Below are 17120 nucleotides of genomic sequence, written 5' to 3'. Positions count from 1 at the left end.
TTGAGATAGGTATAAGTGTTTTTGTTGTTGGGGCTAGAACGACTTGGTTGTACTCGTAGGTCATTCTATGTTCTGTTGTGTCGGTAAATACGCAGACTGCATTTCCCCCCTAAGATATAAAGCAGTATTAATAATAATATCGTTGTCTAAAGATGATTAACGTGAAGTGAGAGCCATTACTGTCTCACTAAACGACCTGATGACCAGCCAAACTAAATTAATGATAGTAATCTTATAATCCCTTCGAATTACAAAGAAAGCTAATCCTGTTATGGGCAATGTAATTACTTGGAGGGAAATTAATTTTCCTTGAGTTCTTTTTTTTTTTTTTACCGTGGAGCGCTGTGGAAGGGATTTGTCGATAACATAATTTTATATAGGCGAACCCAGACTTAGACCTTCCGACTAAAGAACCCCAACATTTATGACTATATTTTTTATTCCCCGAGAACCCATCAATCTATGATCGCTGCTCGTAATTACGACGGTGAAAGAATTTCATGTACAATGGAACTTCGTTTTATGCACAGTAACGAAACGTTAGAATTTTTAAATGTAATTTCTGTGCGTTATTTATTTCTATGCTTGTCTTGAGTTAGTAAATGTTTGTAAGGGTTTCGTCCATTCCTGTGGCAAATTAATGTATTTTCAGGGTATAAATTTGGTTTCCAGGAAACGAACAGCTGTTTAAAACACTGCGCTTTTGGGAAATTAGGGTTCGTCTGGCCTGATCTCCAACTTTACCTAGTACGGGGGTTAAAAATGTGAAAGGGCTAAGTCTAGTCCCCTATATGCGAGGTTACGTTGAAGCCCTGACAAAATTTTACCTTTGCAATAATGAAATATTTCGGAACTTATTTTATATCCTTAAGAAACTTGCTTAAAAGTTAAAGAGAAAATAGACTTGTGTAAATTCCCCTTACTTTACATTCCCGCGAAGACCGCTTGCTTTCTGCTTGAAGGAATCATCGACCCAGAGAGTACCATTTGCATATCCCTAGGCCGGACAGTGTTTATTTAACACGGGAGGTAATTCTATTCTAGCTTTATGTTATATTTATTACGATTTTTGTCCGTCTAATCACAATTCATACTTAAATTTACAATTAAGATAATTAAAATATCATTTTATGTTCCTCATCGAACAATCGATGTATCTACACTCTCATCTTTGGCCGATGTAGAACATAAAAAAACATTCACTCCAAAACATTCACTCCAAAACATTCACTCCAATATAAAAATGAATCTGGAAGTGAACATCACCAAAAAGTTGCATATCAGAAATTGTAATTAAGTTTTAAGTTTATAATTTTAACTTTTACACCTGAAGATGGTTTATATAGAAACCGAAACATGTTGTGAAAAGATGTTCCAATTGTAAATAGATTGTTCGATGAGGAACATAAAATGATATTTTAGTTATCATAATTGTAAATTTTAAATTTGAATTGTGATTAGACGGACAAAAACCGAATAATTAATTAAATTTCACAATATGACGCAACTATATCATCTTATTTATTACGACGTTATGACAGCAAGAGGACCGTTCAGAGAAGCCTTATAGATGTAAAGAAATTTTCATTTGAATACGCCTCAGGCTTACTTCAGTTAATAAAATGCATACGGAATTAACTACGTGGGGTTCGATCCCAGATGCTAACAAGGGCATTTAGCAAAACGCTCCGGCCTCTGTGATGGGAAAAGAATTTTACGTAGTGTCCAGAGAGTGGTGGAGCTGGAGTCGACCTCCATTCGTCAAGCCACTTCATTGATTTAACTCTCCTCTGTCATTTTATTAGTTGTTGAAACCAGATGCCAGAACAACGCGAACTTCCCTCCATTCGAAATTAAAGCATATGAACGGTAGGCCTTATCCTGTAGAGACTCTTTTATGTTGTGCACCCCTTGTCATAAAAACGCAGGTTAGAGAATGCTGTTTCGTTGTGAAATAAGAAACGATTTTGTCAAGGCTTTTGTTCGTTGTCATTGCCGTTGAGAATTTCAACGACCTCTTCTTCTGAGGGCCTTGGAGCTGTCATTAAAAAGATTTGCAACAAAAGGGGACCCCCAGAGATCCTCTGAGGAATGTCTGCATCAACTTCCTTCCTGCTTGTTTATAGTTCTGGGTTCAATAAAACCCATCACTGGCCAAATGTTCCTCCCTACAGCCCAATAAAATTGGAAGGTTTCTGTTAAAACATGTAATGCATCACAGACAAATGTTTGTAGAGTTATTGGGGTTTGTCAGTATATTCTGTAGTGGACTGACGAATTATTGTGTTGGCAATTTTATTTTTTAATCGTTTCGGAAGAACTTATCGCTTCCATCTTCAGGGCACGATATCACATTACATCACACCACAGCAGACCATGATAACATCAAATTTCGTGCAACCATTGATTACCTAAACACTGTAACGCGCAGAACTAGTTTCTGGGAGTCCGTGGTTCAGATCTTGGCCACGCCATGGCCGAAAGGTTTCTCACTGAAGTTTCGTGCCAGACCAGCATCAGCACATTTGAATCTGTCATGGCCTCTTTCCCGACACAAGTCCGTGTTCATCACGCCTCTAAATTCAACGTCGTTGTATCTAACAACTGGGGTTTTTGGTGTGGAGAAGTTGGTAAAAGTCGAGCGTTGTTTCTGCTTCTTATCGCCGAAGAAAGATCCCGGAGCAGGAAATACGCGTAGTGCCGAGATAAGCTGGACTGTGGGTTCCTTTTAGTTCAGTAAACAGGAACATTGTGGCGACGCGCACGCTGGATAAGATCAGTGCAAAGTTGGAGTACACAAGATTGAAAAGTAACGTTCCTTAGGCTGTGGATACTTTTATTCTTTCGGTATCATCACAAGCTTACGAAGTCTTCCAATCTTCAAGACCCTGTGGTATAAAAACTCCGTCCAGGGGTTAGAACCCTAAGACGTGCGGACGATTAGACACGTGGTCCCCCCTGTGCTCGGCTCAGTATATGCGTTTGTGCAAAGGGAGTATTAGGGGCTAAATTGTGTCGCCGTGAAGGTATATTTACATTCACGCTTAGCCTCTACGATAGATGGACATGGGTCATCCATGACCTTCAGGTCCCGAACGTATTTGAACTCTATCCTTTCGCTTGGTTTTGTAACACCCCGTGGTGGTTTGAAGTCGAGGGCTGGCTTTTGTGGTAGCGTTTTCGTGGTTTTACTCAGTTCCATATACAACTGCGGGATTGTATCTTGAGATAAGTAGGATTTGAGGTTCTCGTGGCTGTGAATACGAATATGGCTGTCTTCTAGGTCAGTGGTATTCAACCTTTTATGTTCGCGTACCCCCAGATATAATTTTTCTTCAACTTTGTACCCCCAAAGTTGTTGGTTTATAATTCAAGTTATACATAGTATATAATATACATCTAATATAAATTAAATAAATTGCATTACTGATTATTCAGTGTTTATCATAAAATAATATATATTTTTTAAAATTTCACGTACCCCCTAAGATGTCTTCGCGTACCCCCAGATATAATTTTTTTTCAACTTTGTACCCCCAAAGTTGTTGGTTTATAATTCAAGTTATACATAGTATATAATATACATCTAATATAAATTAAATAAGTTACATTACTGATTATTCAGTGTTTATCATAAAATAATATATATTTTTTTAAAATTTCACGTACCCCCTAAGATGTCTTCGCGTACCCCCAGATATAATTTCTCTTCAATTTTGTACCCCCAAAGTTGTTGGTGTATAATTCAAGTTATACATAGTATATAATCTACATCTAAAATAAATTAAATAAATTACATTACTGATTATTCAGTGTCTATCATAAAATAATATTTTTTTTAATTTCACGTACCCCCTAAGATGTCTTCGCGTACCCCCGGGGTTACGCGTACCCCAGGTTGAATACCACTGTTCTAGGTTGTAGCGTCATGTAGTCCGGTGGAAGTTTAGTAACGTTTCAGAGGGTCACGCTGCCTCCACCAACAGGGCGACAATAGCCATGATATGGAACATTTTTGGTCCAATTTCTACCAGGATTTCCGAATTAGGATGATAGTCTTTTATTATTCCGCAAATAAAGTGTTAATTTAGAATCAGTTTAAGCAACTTGTAACAAAAAATATGCAAGACATTAAAAATAACGTGACGTTCGGTTGGTCTGTAATCCTTATTTAACTTTGCTGTGGTTTTCTTGGTTCATGGTTAGTGACTGTTCACGTCTGGCGTTACTATAATGAGCTACAAATTTTTGGTCAGACCTGTAGCGTCTCGTTCCAACTGACTGAGATCTTCCTTGTAACCTCGTCTTGATTTGCACAACTAACATACTTAATTAAATGACGTGAGTATTTATTTCGTTCTACAAGAATATAAAAATGTTTCTGCGACGACGTGGGAATCTTGAGACCTTCCTGTCTCCACGGACGCTACAAATAGTCATTATGGCTATTCGACTTAATTAATGCAGGATATCATCTCTGGTAAAGTTTGAGCACCACATTTTCAACAGTCCCAAGCAACTTCTAGGGTATTACGATCTGACAGTTGAATACCGATATTGCCATATACCAGAAGAACATTCATTGACTGTACTGTAAATGGATACGAATTGATCTGGACATATTTGGGTCATCAAGAGTTGAAATAAACGAGAAATGGAGGAACTTATGTAACAAGACTTAGTCTGTCCTTCGTGAACGTAATTTTAATTTGGTACTTTTCTAACCTATAAGCCTGCATCTCTCATAATACACCGGCTTAACACACTTTTAAGTAATCAGGCCACATTTAGAAATTAACTTATTTGGACCCGAACCAGAGAAGTTATGCATGAACTTTTCTTTTTAATTCTTGATATAAATTCCCTCATTGAGTATCGAATTTCTTGTACAAGTTTACATCCCTGCCCATTTTGTTTTGTAGTAAGTAAGTCACGGTGGTCTATCGGTTAGAACGCTGGCCTTGTAATCCTGGGGTCTCGGGTTCGATTCCCGGCGGTGCCCGAATTTATAACTTGTGTTGGGCAAGGCCGTGGTCTAGGCAACACGGAGTTTTCCTCCGTGGCATCCCAACAATTACTCCATTCACACACAGAAGAAGGCAATGGCAAACCACTTCTGGATCATCTGCCAAGAACGTATATGAACAGGTCCCAGTCCGAGAAAAGGATGGAAGGATCCTGTTCATATGGACCTGAAGTCACACAGAACACTAAATAATAATAAGATGAGGTGGTCTAGCGGTTAGAACGCTGGCCTTGTAATCCTGGGGGTCTCGGGTTCGATTCCCGGCGGTGCCCGAATTTATATAACTTATGTTGGGCAAGGCCGTGGTCTAGGCAACACGGAGTTTTCCTCGACGCTAAATAACTGTTGCAGTTGATAGAGCATCTTCAAGTGCTGCAATGTCCGTTATTTTACGTGTCGATGAAGTAATTAAGAAGTGTAATAGCTACTGTACTGTATTTGATACGCTGATTTCTGGTTAGCAAATCAAAATTGCATTCAAGAGATAATTATTCACAGAAAATGTATCCTCGTATGTGATATCCAGAAAAGTAAAGATTAAAAAAAACATCGAAAACTAACTTTAATTTTATCTGTTGTTTTGTATGGACGTGAAACTTGGTCTCTCACTTGCTGTGTGTCCTCCAGAAAAGCACGAGTTGGACATGTAGCACGCGTGGAGGTGACACGTGTTCCGTTATACACTTTCGTACTATTATATCGGTAATGGCGGAATGGCTTTGTGTAGACTATTAAGAAGCCAACTGAAATTTTCGGACAGCCGTAATTTTAACTGTGGACTGACGTTAGTTCGCGGGCCACCGGTTAATAAACTCTTTATGTTAATTTATGTTACACCGAGTTACGTATTACTTGACAGCTCGTACCGCAGGGCTAAATGAGGAAATCTTACTTAACCCCTTCCTGTTACATGTTCATTGTTTTCTATCCCTTCAGAGGCTCAAAGATTCTCTGCAGATTTAATTTCCATCCTTCTACCCACTCTCCAGTCCATCATTAAACCTTATCCTGTCGCCGACCGTGTTTAACCATCATAGTAAGCGTCACATATTAAGTCCAGTGACCTATTCCGTCTCCATTAGAATCTTCATCTTTTTAATTAATTTTCTGGTTGTTTGATGACGTTTCAACTGCGTCATCTTCCAGTGAAGAGGATGATACTGTGAATGATACGAGGTGCGATCGGAAAGTTTCAAGACTGTGTCAATAGAGGGCGAACAGGATGTAGTACGAGCTTCTGCCGCTAGGGGGTGCGGCCTACATTCATAGTGAATCAGTGTGCCAGCCGGCATCATCGAATTAGCATTTGTTTCTTAGTTACGGGCGTTCTGGTAGTGCATTACACCGACCCTCCTGCGATTTCGGAATGGCGGATTTTCATGAACAAATCAAATTTTGCCAAAGACTCGCCAAAACGGCTACGGAAACCTATGAAATGCTAAAGCAAGCATTTGGGGAGTCCGCAATGGGTCGTGCACAAACTTTTGTGTGGCATTCACGTTTTAAAAATGGCCGAACCTCTGTCGATGATGACGAGCGTTCTGGACGACCATCTTCGAGCACAACGCCCGAAAATGTTACGAAGATTCGGCAGGCCATTCACGAAGATCGACGTCGTACCATCAACGACTTGTGCGACATTGTTGGGATAGGCTATTTGACCTGTCAGCTGATTCTAAAGGAAGAACTCCACATGCGACGCATCATGACAACGCGCCAGCGCACACCGCCCTCAAAGTTGGGCAGTTTTTGGCCTCAAACACCATGGCCGTCATCCCGCACCCTCCTTATTTGCCGGATTTAGCTCCGTGTGACTTCTTCCTCTTCCCAAAGATGAAAATTCAGCTAAAGGGAAGGAGATTTGAGACGATAGAAGAGATTCAGGCAGAATCGCAGATGGTGCTTGACAGGCTGACAAAGAAAGATTTCCAGGGATGCTTCCAGGCTTGGCAGCGGCGCTGGGATCGTTGTGTTCACTCCCAGGGGAACTACTTCGAGGGTGATGGATGAATTTAATACCTGAGATAAGTGTACGGGTTTTTATAGGCGCAGTCTTGAAACTTTCCGATCGCACCTCGTACATTGGAAAGGGCGTGGAATTAAGAGGTCGTGGCCTGATTTAAGATATTTCAGAATTACTCTGCAGGGAGAATAAAACCACAAACTTCCTCAGCGCAGTTGGTCTCTGGACCAGTGTTCGAACCCGGCACCTCTCGATGAGAGACAGGAATGCTGATTGCCCGGTCTCGACGTTAGTCTCTTGTTAACTGAACGCGAGGGAATGAAAGTATTTATTTTTTTTACAAAATGGCGTAATTCAATGGATTACCATTCTTTAAGTGTAGACTCATGAACGTAGTATGATAACTTGTTAGAGTCAGTCAACGTTTTAAAGATCGTTAGTGAAAGTCGCATGTGCCGATTTCAGGGGTGTGTTCTAGGGGGCTCGGAGGGGCTCTTGTAATCTCCTTGTTAATTTTTGGTTAATATCTTTTCACGATTACGACGAGACATGTTCCTTGTTATTGCATTACGTCGCTAACCACGTATGTTGAAGTGTCTAAGAACTGCACACTTTCTTACGTAAAATTGTTCTGGTTAGAACAGAACTGTAGTGTTTTCAGGGAAAACTTATTTATCTAAATATTATCTTTTGATTTAATTACTTATTTCGCGTACCTTTCAACATTGGCTCGCGTACCATAGGTTGAGAATCGCTGTTCTAGGGCATAAGAATTTCGTTTTTCAGTTTCAAGAAACTAAATTTGTGAATACGTCTTTTAAAGAACAGAAGTCATTACCACAGATTGCATTGATGACTTTTTTTGAAAAGAAATTCCGGCTTCTTTCTGTCTCAAATAAAATTCCAGACCCAGCAAATGAATGTCACAAATATGAGCGGCATTGAAGTTCACGATCGAGAAGATTTTTTGGAGTTTAGCATGGGAGACAGCGGGCAAAGTGACCGGGACGAATGAAATATTGGAGTAGAAACGAACATATGTGTTGAAATGTAAACTTGAAACTAACTTATAGTTTTTATTTAAATTATGCGGAATATATATTTTTCTTTCTTTTAAGGCGATTACATTTACGAAACTTTTGAGGACACATGTCAGAGACAAAAAATACGCCAGACCATGGTAACAGAGTTTAAATATGTCAGCGATTGAGAACCGGTATTACTAGATTTTTTAACTCTTAAACATTTTACAATTTTTTTTTTCCCAAGTCGCCGAAAGTTTGGTTTTTGTCACACGTTTCCCCACCTATTCCCAGGTATTCCATTGTCTTCTAACCTTACTTTTTCCTTTTAGACCGAATTACAAATTCTTCAGAATACAATTTTGTTTTATTCTTAATTCCTTTATACATACCAAAATTTTGCTACATTTTTTTAACGTTTAAATCGCAGTGGCAACTGAATGTGGACCTACCACATGATTTAGCAGTCAGTAACTTTTGCATTCTGACCACGGTTTATTTGTGGGTTTCGTATGATTCTCAGAGTGAACGGATTATTTTCCCTAAACGGCACTGAGCAACTCATCTCAGTAATGGAGACGCGTGTTTGGGGCATGGACTAAATTTTTAAATATTATTTACATCAGGGGTATTCAATCTTTTTTGTTCGCGTACCCTCATATAAAATTTCTCTTCAACTTTGTACCCCCAAAGTTGTTGGTGTATAATTCAAGTTATACATAGTATATAATCTACATCTAAAATAAATTAAATAAATTACATTACTGATTATTCAGTGTTTATCATAAAATAATATATTTTTTTTAAAATTTCACGTACCCCCTAAGATGTCTTCGCGTACCCCCAGATATAATTTCTCTTCAACTTTGTACCCCCAAAGTTTTTGGTTTATAATTCAAATTATACATAATATATAATCTACATCTAAAATAAATTAAATAATTTGCATTACTGATTATTCAGTGTTTATCATAGAATAATATATTTTTTTTAAATTTCACGTACCCCCTAAGATGTCTTCGCGTACCCCCAGATATAATTTCTCTTCAACTTTGTACCCCCAAAGTTGTTGGTGTATAATTCAAGTTATACATAGTATATAATCTACATCTAAAATAAATTAAATAAATTACATTACTGATTATTCAGTGTTTATCATAATTTTTTTTTTTTAATTTCACGTACCCCAGGTTGAATACCACTGATTTAGATGAACTTTGGGTTTCAAAAGGTTAAACTGCAATTCCTGGTTTTGACCTGGTATCTGATTTTAACCTCTGTTACTAATCCCAGGAAAAAGCTCCCCTCCTTTTTACTATAAAACTTCTAATTCTTTTGAAAAGTCATTTAAATCTGTTGTATCTTACAGTATTTAATTAGTCTGGCATTTTTTGGTGACGTGGAACACATGCGGTTGACTGCTAATGAACAGGATGTTTTATTCCACTGTCTTCTCGAGAAAAATTGAACTGGAAATATGTAAATACGTGCCGATGAGACTGGAACCCGCGACCTTAGATGTTCTACGAAAATGTGACCTGTCATCGAGGTGACGTGATTGTCGCGCGTAGGAAGAAAATTATACATCGCAAGTGCCTGAATATGAACTATTTCTGAGTTCATTGAGATTTTTCGTGATTTTCCTCGACCCCTTGAACAAATTCCAGGATAATACCTTAAATTATTCTACGATAGCTTCCGTCTGTGTTCTTACATATTTATTAGTCATTGATAATTCTGTCGGTCCAAGCTATATAATCACATGTAGAGCGAAATGTTTACCCTATGGAGCCAGGGAACTTAAACACTGCATCCTAACCTCTTAAAGTCATCTGTATTTACGTGTGAAATCACTCCCCCTCTGCGAGAAATGTTCAACGATTCGAAGATTGATCCAACGTGATATTTTGCCTCATAATATACACGACGTTTCGGCATTTGGCCCTGTTTGTTCTTCAGACTGTTTTCATCTTATTTTAAGGTAGTATATTTGCGTCATATTGTGAATTAGGTTAATATTTTAATATTTTTTCCGTCAAATCACAATTTTAATAAGATAAAATATTTAAAATATCATTTCACGTTCCGCATCGAATGATCGATTTACAAATTTGAACGTCTCTTACGACATGTTTCGGTTATATTTAACCGTCCTCAGGTATAAATTAGATTGGTAAATTTTAAAACTCGAATTACAATCATTTACAATGTTATGCAGTTTATTGAAAATGTTATTATTTTATATTTTATTATCTTATTAAAATTGTGATTTGACGGAAAATATTAAAATATTAACTCTTATTTTAAGTCAAGGCGGTTGACCTTAAGTTCGAACTCGGGACCCTTTAAATACGAGGCTAGTGCTGTAGTCGCTGGACCAGACATTTTGTAACTGAATCACAAGGTTTTAAGTAAGGACTTCTCGTTCCGTGACCTTTAAATTCCCGCGCAGCTGAGATGATGTCCTCTTGTATGCGTGATTATCTGCTTCCATCTCGCCGAGGAGTGTTACCGGGCGGCGTCAGGATTCAAAGGGACTCCCGATGGTGCAACAGCGAGTTCTTGTCATGTGGTTGAACACAGGAGAACCATTACGTTAATTGCTAATGTTTCACACGTTCGAGTTAAGCTATGTTGAGTGCGTAGCACCGGGCCGGAAATTACGTAAAATCTCTGGGACTTCAGAGAGTGAGTCATACATTCTTCTAAGTTCCGCTATTTTAAGCGTATGATATTATGGTAAAACATTCAGAAAGGAAGTCAGTGTCGATAATTCTTCCTTTGGTGTGATATCTCGATGTCGGGTCGACTAATTCGAGACCTGAAATGAAGATTTCTCATCCGAATTTCTCTGACGTGACACGTAATTTTGTATTGTAGGCGTTCTTTGTGGTAGGAGAGAAAATGATGACATACGAGCACGTTTCTTTGTTGGTGTAGTATAGGGCAGTGGTATTCAACCTTTTTTGTTCGCGTACCCCCAGATATAATTTCTCTTAAACTTTGTACCCCCAAAGTTGTTGGTGTATAATTCAAGTTATATATAGTATATAATCTACATCTAAAATAAATTAAATAAATTACATTACTGATTATTCAGTGTTTATCATAAAATAATATATATTTTTTTTAAATTTCACGTACCCCCTAAGATGTCTTCGCGTACCCCCAGATATAATTTCTCTTCAACTTTGTACCCCCAAAGTTGTTGGTTTATAATTCAAGTTATACATAATATATAATCTACATCTAAAATAAATTAAATAACTTACATTACTGATTATTCAGTGTTTATGATAAAATAATATATATATTTTTTTAAAATTTCACGTACCCCCTAAGATGTCTTCGCGTACCCCCGGGGGTACGCGTACCCCAGGTTGAATACCACTGGTATAGGGGACACTTTCATAGTTATCTCAGCAACAAAGAAATCGTGGTATAGAAATGAACGCAGAATTCAGGACAGAACCAGAATATGAGGACAGCTAATTTATCGTTGGAAAATGTGACGAAATTCAAGTACCTGGGGACGAAACTATCAAGTTATAATGACATTTATGACTAAAACAAGAGCAGATTAAATTCAAGGAATGCTTGCTGTCATTCGATCTAAAATCTCGTGTACTCCCATCTCATATATAAAAAAAACGTAAGATTAAAACATTCAGAAGTGTAATTCTGCCAGTTGTGCTGTATGAGTACGAAACTTGGTCTCTCGCCTTGAGGGAGGAACATAGATTAAGGGTCTTTGAGAACAGAGTGTTGAGGAAGATGTTTGAACCTAAAAGGGATGAAGACCTAGACGTAGTTGGGAGGACAACGTTAAGATGGACCTTAGGGAGGCAGGAATCGATGGAGCCAACTGAATGCAGCTAGCTCGTGATTGAGTTCGAAGGCGGGATTTTGTGAACACGGTGACGAACCTCCGGGCTCGGCAAAGAAAGTGGACTATTCTTTGACAAGGCGAGTATATAATAGACTTTTCAAATAATTACCTGTGACATAGGGTGAGTGAGTGAACGAAGGTATCGACTACACGAATTTGAACGAACTTGCCCGATTATAAGGCTGAAATTAATTTCAATATTCTTAACTAAAGAACGTTTTGTGTAAATAAATTGTAAATCTTTGGTAAACGACTATTATGAGATGTAGCTAGACATTAGTAATTCGCTGTAGGTACGGGCTACTAGTGGGTTTAAGGAAAGGAGATGTTAAAAATATTAAGATATGGTCGTAGTGCAAGAGTGGGCTTAGCGCCCGCCCCATTTGCATTCATGTCTTATGGCACATTCGACTCCGTTTGTGTAGAAAATTCGTGATATTCTAAATGGATAGTTAATGAGTCTGACTGCTGTATGTGTTTATTTTACCAATTCTTTTTTTTTAAAGAAAATAAGACTTTAGGGGAAACACTCATTATGCATAATTTTTACTAGTACTCGTAGATTCTGCTGGTTTGAAGTTATCACGTCGGCCTGTAACATAAGAGTTTAATACCATCGCGACGATAGTAGCAATCTGTGTTTCCTACTCTTATTACGCTAGGAGCCAAGCAAATGTGACTGCTGTCGTGTTTTTACTAACTTTAATTCAACAAAAGTTATTTTTATCGAGTATCTACGAGTCTTGTCATACCAAACTTCGACCCTAACCTCAAAAACTGGCCCGACTGCCACGTTGACACATGGTGGTGACCTCTGGTGGATAAAAATCTAAATCAAATTGCGAACAGAGGAACGTAGCAAAGTTAAAGACGTAAGTGTTCCGTACCAGGAGGTCAGTCGATTCGGATGGCACTAGAAACTGCTAATTTAAAATTGTCATGTGCATTGTACACGGCCAATTTAAACTCCCAACGAAGTACGTAATGAAGTTATTGGTGGGGGTGGCCTGCAGGTGACGCGCGCAGTTTAATCCAGCTCAGCTGAGAGAGGGACGAGACTGTGGCGCTGCCTAGGCGGTGGTCATTGATCTCCAACCGCATCTCCCGTATCCATGGCAACCAGCGTCGCTGTTATTGAGACTTTATGACCGCCAGGCGCTTGTTATATTGGCTCATAAACCCTCTTCTTAAAGGCGTCGTCTGACGCGGGGAATCCCATTCATTTGGACGGCGACGTAGGGCGTCCTAAATGCAGACAGATCGTTTGAAGCAGAGAGTTAGTATCAAACTTTAACTTCATTTCTGAACAGGAGGTCTCGGGTTCGAAAATGAGCCCACAGATCGGTCAACCTGAGTGAGATTTTTCGTGATTTTTCTCGGGTATTCCTAGAATACCCCGCCTCGGTGGTGTAGCGGTTAGGACGCTGGCCGTGTAATCCTGGGGGGTCTCGGGTTCGATTCCCGGCGGTGCCCGAATTTATAACTTGTGTTGGGCAAGGCCGTGGTCTAGGCAACACGGAGTTTTCCTCCGTGGCATCCCAACAATTACTCCATTCACACACAGAAGAAGGCAATGGCAAACCACTTCTGGATCATCTGCCAAGAACGTATATGAACAGGTCCCAGTCCGAGAAAAGGATGGAAGGATCCTGTTCATATGGACCTGTCGTCAGACAGAACACTAAATAATAATTCCTAGAATATTCCGGGATTGTATCTTGAACTGTCATCTCGTGCATCTTCCAGTCCGCATTTGTGTTTCGCGGTCGAGGGCACGTAACCAGCAGAGTTGAAAGTACGTCGTTAAATAAACCAAGTTTAGAAAATAAGAGACTAAATTGGTCTTCTCACCTCGATTCCTTGTAGATCTCTTAGATTTGTACGTTTTCCTAACACGTGTGCGAATCGTAAATCTTCGTATTGTACCCTGAGGCCACAGATCACGAATGTCTGTACTTATGTTCGACTGGAGTTCAGACCAGGATGCCGTAATGCTAAGTATATGTTCTACACTCGACAACTGCATTTCTACCATTGCGTAATTATAGGTTTTGTACGATTTTTAGGAATAAACGGATCTATTTATTTAAACGCCCTCAACAACTTGATCTTTGTAATGGAAGTGTTTTCTTTGCGGTACGAACTGAATTTTTTAGGAATGTTTCGCGTCCCTGCGGGCGTCTGTTAAAATAGATTCGTCCCACGTGTCTGTGTGTACGCATGAAAGGAACCCAGAATGGCTGAACGGATTGAAATTAAAAATGGAATATGGAAGTTTTTTTTAAAAAAAAAAATTTCGACACGTTTCAGTTTTTGTTCAAGTTTTACACCGAAGTGACTAGGTAGGGTATCTCCAGATTATTAATTTGATTATCATGGTTACCTGGGTTAAAGGTCAAGGGTCAGAATTATTATTTTTTTCGTGCATTTACTAACTTGTTAAATGTTATTTAGATGAGCTTAGCATTTTATAGATTATACCCCAGTGTGACCGCCACGGTGGTCTAGCGGTTAGAACGCTGGGCTTGTAATCCTGGGGTCTCGGGTTCGATTCTCGGCGGTGCCCGAATTTATAACTTGTGTTGGGCAAGGCCGTGGTCTAGGCAACACGGAGTTTTCCTCCGTGGCATCTCAACAATTACTCCATTCACACACAGAAGAAGGCAATGGCAAACCACTTCTGGATCATCTGCCAAGAACGTATATGAACAGGTCCCAGTCCGAGAAAAGGATGGAAGGATCCTGTTCATATGGACCTGTCCTCAGACAGAACACTAAATAATAATAAGATGAGGTGGTCTAGCGGTTAGAACGCTGGCCTTGCAATCCTGGGGTCTCGGGTTCGATTCCCGGCGGTACCCGAATTTATAACTTGTGTTGGGCAAGGCCGTGGTCTAGGCAACACGGAGTTTTCCTCCGTGGCATCCCAACAATTACTCCATTCACACACAGAAGAAGGCAATGGCAAACCACTTCTGGATCATCTGCCAAGAACGTATATGAACAGGTCCCAGTCCGAGAAAAGGATGAAAGGATCCTGTTCATATGGACCTGTCCTCAGACAGAACACTAAATAATAATAAGATGAGGTGGTCTAGCGGTTAGAACGCTGGCCTTGTAATCCTGGGGTCTCGGGTTCGATTCCCGGCGGTGCCCGAATTTATAACTTGTGTTGGGCAAGGCCGTGGTCTAGGCAACACGGAGTTTTCCTCCGTGGCATCCCAACATGTACATAATATTTTTCCATTTTCGTTTGAATCTGTAAAAAATCAAATAGAATAGACTACAAACATGAAGCCTCCTTACGTAGTCTACATCTCTGCCTGATTATATATAGTCTCAGGTTCTTACTACGACCTGTAGTCTCGTAGAAATTGACCGCATCATCAGGACACTGATGGACGAAACGTCGTAAAACAATGACAACGAGAAGTTTGGATCCCGTAACCTTTGGTCTCGTATATCTCTCTTTCGATTGGGGGAACCCCCCCCCCCCCGGGTCCAATAAAGAACCTGTTTTTTTTAGTTCCATAGCGGACATCTCTTGATATATTTTCCATTACTCGTCTTCAATTCCGAAGGGAGGTACAGACTTTTCAGTAGATTCTGTGCCTGAAAGAAGGAATTCAGACGCCAGCGCTGGAAAAATATTGGTCCTAAGTTAACGATAATAGCAAGAGAAAAGTTTGGATGTCAGGGTACTAGAGACTGTTCTATGTCTGATTTGAGATTTCCTTCCTCGAATCTTCCTTGACACTATCATATTATTATCTTGCATCATAAAGTGTCTGGACCAGATTGGACAGATGAATAAATTCACGTTTTAAATATATATTATTTATTTAAATCTTGTCCGTCTAATTACATTAAATTCTTATTAAATATTAAAATATTACAATAATTAACATTTTAAATATTTAAAATATATTAAATGATGTTCTTTATCGAAATATTCGATTTACATTAGACCATCATTTTTCACGACATGTTTATATAATTATATAAAGATTCAAATAAATAATAACTTAAATACAATTTTTAAATACAATTTCTATATATTATTTTAGCGTACTGAAACATGTCGTGAAAAAATGATGGTCTAATGTAAATCGAATATTTCGATAAAGAACATCATTTAATATTTTAAATATTTTAAATGTTAATTATTGTAATATTTTAATATTTAATAAGAATTTATTGTGATTAGACTGACAAGATTTAAATAAATAATATATATTTATTATATCACAATATGACGCAACTTTACCATCTACACGGTTTAAATAAAATACTTATCGAATTAGATATTACGCACTTTTTAAAGTGTTGGTGGTGTTCGAATTTGTCTGTAACGACATAATTGTTAATACATGAAAGAAAGTGAACATTAGATTAATTTTTGGATTCGACGAAGTCTGCTATAGTCTGAATGAAAAGTTATATTAAAAATGATGTCATATGGTTATTTCATCGGCGTTCATTTATTATTTTGTATATCCAACGTTGAACGGAAGTATCTTAACATACAATTACACGCAGGCATGCATATTTTTTGACTGCGTAAACAACTCCACACAGCTCCATATCCTGTCTCAGAGCCCAGGGATAAAGGATACTATCTTTACGTTCTTTCCGTTCCGTATTCGGAAATTGAGGATTTTTTGACTGTCGGTCCAGATACCGACTTATCATCTTACCTGGCAGCAAGGACCTCTGAAACGTCGGCGAAAATCCACCATACTACGAGGGTCGCTCATTAAGTAATGCCCCACATTTTTTTCCTCAGAATATATTTATTCAAGATGGCTGAAATTTAGTGACAATATAAATCAATGTTTCCCTTACACATACTATTTTTCCACATAGTCCCCATCAACTTGTACGGCTTTACGCCATCGTGGAACAAGTGCGTGCATGCCTTGCCGGTACCAGCTCTTGTCCTGTGAACGTAGCCATGTCCTCACTGCTTGAATCACGCTCTCGTCATCTTCAAATCTTGTTCCGCGGATAGCATCTTTGAGTGGCCCAAAGAGATGGAAGTCGGAGGGTGGATGGGGCAGCACCGTCCAACCCAATTTGGTGATTTCTTCCCGGGTTCTCGGACTTGTGTGAGGGCGTGCATTGTCGTACAGGAGCAAAATTTCTGCTGGATGCTTGTGAGGCCGAACCCGTCGAAAACGCTTCTTGAGGGTTTTCAGGGTCCTGATGTACGCGTCTGAA

At 39.0% G+C, this 17120-nt stretch overlaps 1 protein-coding gene across 4 annotated transcripts in view; it reads left to right on the top strand.

Moving 5' to 3' along the window:
* The window catches only part of Myo81F (unconventional myosin 81F), a 164520-nt gene that overhangs the window by 21724 nt on the left and 125676 nt on the right, over positions 1-17120 (top strand). The window lies entirely within an intron of this gene.

Source organism: Zootermopsis nevadensis, unplaced genomic scaffold, assembly GCF_977971745.1.
Source record: "Zootermopsis nevadensis isolate Lab colony 2312 unplaced genomic scaffold, Znev_1.0 Znev_ptg000013l, whole genome shotgun sequence".
Classification (NCBI taxonomy): domain Eukaryota; kingdom Metazoa; phylum Arthropoda; class Insecta; order Blattodea; family Termopsidae; genus Zootermopsis; species Zootermopsis nevadensis.
Note: the sequence above shows the minus strand (reverse complement) of the source record. Positions and strands in the feature narration are given on the sequence as shown.